Raw genomic sequence first — 7,320 nt, forward strand, 5'->3', positions numbered from 1 at the left:
CGTGAGTGCACCGACAGCATCAACACGACCACGTTTACGAGGATATTATGATGGTGACGGCATGATTTACATAACGGTCGTTCGAACGCGAACTTATAGATCGCGGTTCTTGGGTTATGAATGGGTACTGAAGGGGCATTAGCGAAAGCGACACGGGTGGTGACGTCATCTGCTGCCAAGTGTTACGCACTCGCACGTACCCATGCTTTCGTCATGTGGTCTATCTTAAAACGACGATGAAATTCGAACACCAAAATGCGCCCCCAAAGCGCGAGCTGTCGCGAGTAAAGAAGACGAGAAAGTGGTACGAGATGCTCGCCCCAACTATCTCAAAAAGATATACATACAGCAACGCTTTGGCACGCGAGAAATGTGCGTACTATGGTGACCTAGCCTGTGGCTTCCCAACCTCGACGAGTTCGGATGTGAGGTACCGGGCCCTAATGTGAACGAAATTACTCATGCTAAATGTGCACTCCTGCAATACGCGCCATACGCTACAGAGGTGCACGTGTTCGCACACGAAATAATCGTACTTTGCAATCGGAGGACCACACACGTCAAACTTCTTTACTTGATCAATACCGCAACGCAACAAGGAAGCTCATCCCAGATATTTATTTGAAAGGGTCATTTGTCTGTAATAGAGATTAAATTATGTTAGAATGTGAAGCTTATTACACTTGATTGTTTAGTGACCCTTCTATAAAACAAAATGATGATCAGGTATCAAGTATTCAGAACTTTGTGAAACTTTTAACTGAAGAAGAGTGTGCTGGTATTATTCGTTCTTTCACTCAACCAGAAATAGAACTAACTATTCAACAAATATTCATGTCCAGAACGTCGGACCATGATGGAATTTCAGGCAAGTTTTATAAAGCTTTTACATCCTATATTCTCAGTATTACTCGCTACGTTCAGAGTTGGTTTTGATCTGGATAATATTCCTTGATCATTCACAAAGACCCTCAGAGTTCTAATTCCAAAATACACCGACAGAGAGAAACTGCGAACTGTGGAAAACCATAGACCCCTTACACTGCGTAATGCTGACTATAATTTTTTTTTTTTTGCGATGGTATTATCAAACAGAGAAGTATGGGAGAGGCCTTTGCCCTGCAGTGGGCGTAACCAGGCTGATGATGATGATGATGATACCAAACAGACTACAATTCGCAATGCCCATTCGTATTGTTTCTCGCCAGACGCGCTCTGAAAGTCCGCTCAATGCAAACAAGCATACACACGCCCATACACTACGGACACACAGATCGTTCTCATGGCCAATTGGCAATGCTCCAAGTGGACATAGCCGAGGCATTTGATTGGGTCCCCCATTATTTTTTTTCTCTTCTCGAACATGCTGACGTTGGCGTTCCAACATGCTAAAGGTACTGGCACATCCAGACGACCTCGCTATCTTTTGTACGAACAAGTCTTGTATCAGAACTGTGGCATCCATGGTTGAAGAATTCGGAACCATCTTTGGCTCAAGAATGTACTATGCTGAAAGTTTAGCGATTGCGCTTCGCCTGATGGATCATTAAACCAACACAGTTCGCTGACAGTGAACGGTCTCGCGAGCCACCAAAATACATGGGCGGTCCATCGGATGCATATCAGACAAGTGAACATTGCTGGATAAACGTGTAATCAGCCCTAAAGCGTTATGCTCAAGCATTCCGTTCGCCATAATATCTCGATATCTGGCAGGGCTAAAGCATGCCCTTTAATTTTGGTAAGAAAACACTTCTACCTGCTCCAAATACTTTATTGTTCCAAAGTAAAGGTTAGGAGGTTTCACCAAATCCTTGCAACCTTTATTTGGTCATTAGCTTATAGCCCAATGTGGAGTGACAATTTTTTCAGACCAGTTAGTGCCGGCGCATTTGAAGTGGTTAATCTTTATTTTAGACAATTAGCTTCTCGTTTCATCTATTTTCGTGACTGTTTGCGTCCGTTACCATTTGCATGGATTCATGCGTGAAGTGTACCTCTCAGCACGCTTTCTCACATTTAGGTTCTCAAATGAATACATATTTTCTATATTACAGTAATGCGTATAAGTATCTAATGATATGCTTCCTCCACTTCCCTTATGTCGCTCATTATGCATTGGCTTACCTGGACGTGAAGGGCTTGCACGAATCTGTAAAGAGCCTATTGCTCCACACTCTAAGACAATCGTCCATAAAGTGCAATCTGAAACGGTACTTGCTAAAGCCTGCTTAAGTAGGAAAATCATTTCTGTATCTTCGATTAATTGTCGCCTATGTTATGTACCGGAAACTATAGCACACCACGTTGTTAGCTGCAACGATGCCGTCTTATTTTTGGGATGCTCTCCAAAGTACGTTTAAGAAGGGTTTTGATGTGAATTCTCATAGCACACGATACCTTATGCCACCTTAAAGTGAAGATCTTCCTTTTGACGTGCCCATATCTAAGGTGCTGCACAGTTCATGGAAAATTAACCTGTTAGTTCGGAATGCAGTTCCTATTGCGTCTTCGCAATCATATTTCATTCCAAGAATTTCACAGCTGAAAGACTTTTGTGATCAAAGAGATTTCTCACCGGACTGGTACCCAATGTTGATGAAGTGCATCCTTTTGCCTCTCATTTAGAGAAATGTTTACTATATTATTTGTATTGTGAAGTGTTTGTTTTGCGCTTCCCGGCGTGGTTATGGCTGTATTGGTCACTATATATAACTTGTGCAGGTATGTTTCTATATTTGTAAGAAATGTAATTAAATGACAAAAGCGATCGGTGGCCTAGTGATAGAGCATTGGGCTTCTGTGCTCAAAGGCAGCGGCTCGATTACACTGTCGATCACGCATTCTTTATTAGAGAGGTCCGAACTGAGGCTAGGTAGGACCTACCTGCCGACCGATCTACTGCGAAGCGCCTGGAATGAGGCAAAGAATGTTTCCGATTAAACATTCAATTCCAAAGTTTTACGCTCCAAAACCACGGTGATTATCAAGCACGCCGTAGGGGGGGACTCAGCAATAATTTGAGCGCGAGGCCATCGCCTCTAAGCTACCAACGCGGGTGAAGCACTGTTTCAAGTGGGATGCGTATGTCATCTTCCTCTGCATCATCAGATAGTGAAACAAACTCATCAAGGTTTCTTCTAGCCCACCCCACGATGAGGGCCGATTGCCGTGGGAGCGATTACAAGTTGAGAAAACTGTATAGAACCGTCACCTACGTCACGTTCGTGCGTTTGTCAGCTTCAGCGAATGTTTGAATGGTTGCAAGACGCGCGCTCCCGCGAGAAGGAGAGAGACAGAGAGAGAGCGCGAATAGGGTCAAAATTGCCCATATGGATCTCATGCCTGCGTGTTCGGTGTGATGAGTAGTGATTCCGTGTATTGCCCTGGTGCAACGCACTTCGAATTCCACTATCAGACATGGGGCAATGCATTCTGTTTATTAAAAGAGAATCCTTAAATCTTTACACGCGCCAGGGCCATGACAGTGTTGCGGTTTCATCCCGGTACCAGAAATCAGTGGGTAAATCCGATGTAAATAAGGCGTTCACCCCAAGGCAAAGAGACGTGGAAGAAGCCTTATCGGCGCCAGTCAAAAGCACAGGGCCTGTCCTGAAAGTAATGTCAGTAAGGCCATTAAAAATCATTTGTTGAATTTATCGTTACAATTGTTTAAAAATCTTCAAAATACTCTTCATATGCGTCGATACATCGGCTCCAGCGAGACTTCCCGCTCTCGAATGCGTTGCGGTAGTCCTCCTCCGGAATGACCCTTAATGCTGCGGTGCAAGCTGCTTTCATCCCGTCCACTGTCCCAAATGCTTGCCTTTCAGGGGTGTTTTGAGGCGTGGAAACAAAAAAAAGTCGGAGGGAGCCAAGTACGGCATGTACGGGTGCTAGGGGACAGTTGACACCCCTGCTTTAACCAGGTAGTCGGTGACGATGAAGGCACTGTGTGCCGGCGCGTTATCGTGGTGTAACTTCCAGTTGTCTGCGATGTCCGGCCGGAAGCGATGAAACCTATGTTTAGTCTTTTGAGAAATCCCTCATAAAACTTGGAGTTTACAGTGGTTCCAGCTTCTACAAACTCGTGATGAACCAGTCCGTGGATGTAAAAAAAAAAACAAAACACGATGAGCAAAATCTTGATCTTTGATTTGCTCATCCTGGCTTTCTGCTGGCGAGGGAACGAGTGCGTGTGCTACTCCGATGATTGCCTTTTGGTGTCCGGGTCATACTCAAATACCCAAGTATCGTCACCTGTAATGACGTTGTCCAAAAATGTTCGCTCACGTTTCCACATGTCCAGGTTTTCTTGCCACGTTTCAACGTGGCGTGACTTTTGGTCGTCACTGAGCCCTTTTGGAACCATTTTTGCGCACGCCTTCCACCTGCCGCAATCCTTTGTAACGAGTTTTTGAACTTCAGTTTTCGGAATGTTTAACATGTCGGCCATTAAACGAACACTTAATCGTCGGCCTGAGCTCAACAGTTCCCTCATTCGCGTCACATTGTCAACCGTGGTGGTCGTGGCTGGCCGTTCGACGCAGTCCTCGTCGTCGACCTCTTCCCGGTCTTCCAAAAAGGCCTTGTGCTACCGAAACATTTGCCGATCTGACAGGGCATGTTCTTTGTAAACAGTCTTGAGCATAGTAACAGTTTCCGCAACGGTCTTGCCAAGTTTCACGCAAAACTTGATCGCAAATCTTTGTTCTAACGAGCGCTGCATTTTCACTTGCACAAAAATAAAAAAACAACTCTCACGGACAGGCCCGTCGTACGCTCTCCTATATATGCTCGGAGCACACTGAGCGACGGCGCACTGCTTAGCTGGGTTCCCCCACTACCAGTTTCAACCGGTGAGACCGCGCTCCGACGTACAGTCGCGTCACAATAAATTCACTGACATTACTTTCGGGCCAGACCCTGTATAGCTTAAAAGGCCTACCGTAGTGTGAACACAGCCAAAATCCATGTAGCCGAACGACCTCCGCGATGCTTTTTGAAAGCCCTGTCTGGCGCTTTATCATATAACGTTTTTCTTCTGAGGCTTTGTTCCGCAGAAGCTCAAACATTCTGTTTGAACGAGTGCTTATGATTTGACTGTTATTTCGCAAAGAAGAAAGGGAACTGTGTTCAACATGCAGTATAACGAAGCGTTTATTTTTTTCCCCCCTAAGAAACTATGGCCCCAGATGTCTGCAATTCCGCGAGCGTTACTAATCAAAGGCGACACAGCTGAAACAAACATAATGTATCCACTCTTTAACAGTCCTAAGTTGTATCATAACCACTGTGGTAGACTAAACGGATATTATGAACGTAATTATGTCACGGAGTCCTGTGGAACACGCTTAATTTCTAAGCTATACCGCATGGTGGAGCTCCAGTGAAAAGTGGAAAAAGATATGCATCAATCTCGTGCGCAATGTGAATGAAAATATTTATCTGTCACTTTCAGTCACATGCAAGAGATGGATGTCAAAAAAAGACCCTATCTTGTTTCCCGGCAGAGAAACACATCTCAGAATCTTCAGTCAGTTAAAGGGGCAGTACACGAGTGAAAATAGCGAGACTTACTGTGATATCTGAACTTCCTTTTTCCGCGAGTAGCAGGATAACATCTGACATTTTTCATTTACAAACAGCAATCCTGAGAAATTGTGGCCCCTGTAAAGGCACTTTCCTGAAAAAAAAAAGATGCTTATATTTCAGCTTTCCTGCCACAAGCGGCTGCGGGCATTCACAGACGGCGAGAAACCTTCAGCTTTGACTTTTGTTGCTGTGGCTTAGAAATGTACGCACAGCTATCCGCGCGCTCTTTTTTTCTCTCGTCCCTGTCGGATGCCCTGGAAAGCATCGATCAAAAACTAAGACGGGTGATTTGGCCTCATCAGATTCGCCTAGCTGCGTACAAGAAGATTGTTTAAAATACACAATAAAACAAAAATTAACCACACATTTACCGCACAACCTTGAAGCTTGTAAATTAGAAAGATAAGAAAACTCACTGCCGAGATATCGCGCTACTAAATGCACCGAAATGAGAAGACTGGCTTCCAGAGCTAGGGGAAGAAATCTGTGTTCATATCGGCTACGAAGGGAATGAAATCACAGACACCATATATTTCAATAGCTGCGATTATTGAAATCGTTACAATTTACCGGGATATTTGCACAGCTTTCACCATGAAGTAACAATTTTTTTTTCTTCAAAAACACAGCTATCTTCGTATCGATCGATAAAAAAGGAATCCTTGTCCTGATATGCCTATGAGCTATCATCAAAATATGCTTGGTCAAGGTCTCACTGTAATATGATGCTGCTTCAAAATAGACCACCTCCTATGTTGAAAATAATTTCTCGCTTTACTTCCGCACACGCACCGCACTCGAGCCTTTTCAGGGAGGTTTACATGGCGAGTAAAGGCGAGATCTTGACAGCAGGCAACGCACTGCAGTTGCTTTCATTCCTCGAACCGAATCTGTTCGTTTTCCTTAATTCCTCATTCTAGAATCTTTTGAGTCGCTTGACAGGACGAAGTCGTCTGTTCATGACAAATTAGACAGGTACTACATGTCCAATACTTTAGCAATGTCGTTGCGTAGACAGATTACAGATGAATTTCTTCGGTCACCTCTGGAGCGTTTTCAGAAATAATCAGTAGGATGTTTATGAACGGCATTCTATATTTCACATAGCCAATCCGAATTTTAATTTCTACATTTAGGAAGAGGAATTATTCGGTACTCGATTTCATATTTGAAATTCACGTTCTTCTAGTTCCGCGTTGGGTTCGGTACGAATTTACTAGACATTTTATTGTCAACGTAAAAAAAATACACTTGGAAAGCATAAACACTCACTCCCACTCACTCCTACTCCAACGGCGACCTTCATCTCGTAGTTACTGTTTTTCTGACCATATCCGAGTTTCAAAAGGCAAGTAAGCAGTAGTGCTTCCAAGAACATTTTGCGCATGTTTGATGTACTAAATCTGAAATACGCACCACAAGATTGACATAATAGAAGATAACAACACATCAAGCTCGCAAACGAATAATTATTTCTCTTTATTACATCCAGTTCTTTCCCAGTGGTTGTTCAAATAACAGATATCCATGACTGCTAGCACGTGCTACTCGAGAAACATTTTCCTAATGTCTTGATCTGCGAGATGGTCTTGCTTGACAAAATTTTCGCCCAGAGCCTGGCTAATTTCCTTTCTCTAAATTGTAGACACATTTATCTCGTCATACTTTATCCATTTTACCTCTTTCTGTTCTTTCCTAACATGTGTATTGCAGTAGGTAAGCAGT

General features: G+C 43.7%; 1 long non-coding RNA gene across 1 annotated transcript in view; it reads right to left on the reverse strand.

Moving 5' to 3' along the window:
* LOC126518357 (uncharacterized) overlaps positions 1–6,980 on the reverse strand; it is a 14,885-nt gene extending 7,905 nt beyond the window's left edge. Inside the window, exons 1-2 of the long non-coding RNA XR_011891281.1 lie at positions 6,868–6,980; positions 5,581–5,686 (exon numbers count right to left, since the gene is read on the reverse strand). This is a non-coding gene — a long non-coding RNA (uncharacterized lncRNA). The remainder of the gene's footprint in view (positions 1–5,580; positions 5,687–6,867) is intronic.
* Between the last annotated feature and the right edge of the window lie 340 nt (positions 6,981–7,320).

The sequence above is a fragment of the Dermacentor andersoni genome, chromosome 11 (genome assembly GCF_023375885.2).
Source record: "Dermacentor andersoni chromosome 11, qqDerAnde1_hic_scaffold, whole genome shotgun sequence".
Classification (NCBI taxonomy): Eukaryota; Metazoa; Arthropoda; class Arachnida; order Ixodida; family Ixodidae; genus Dermacentor; species Dermacentor andersoni.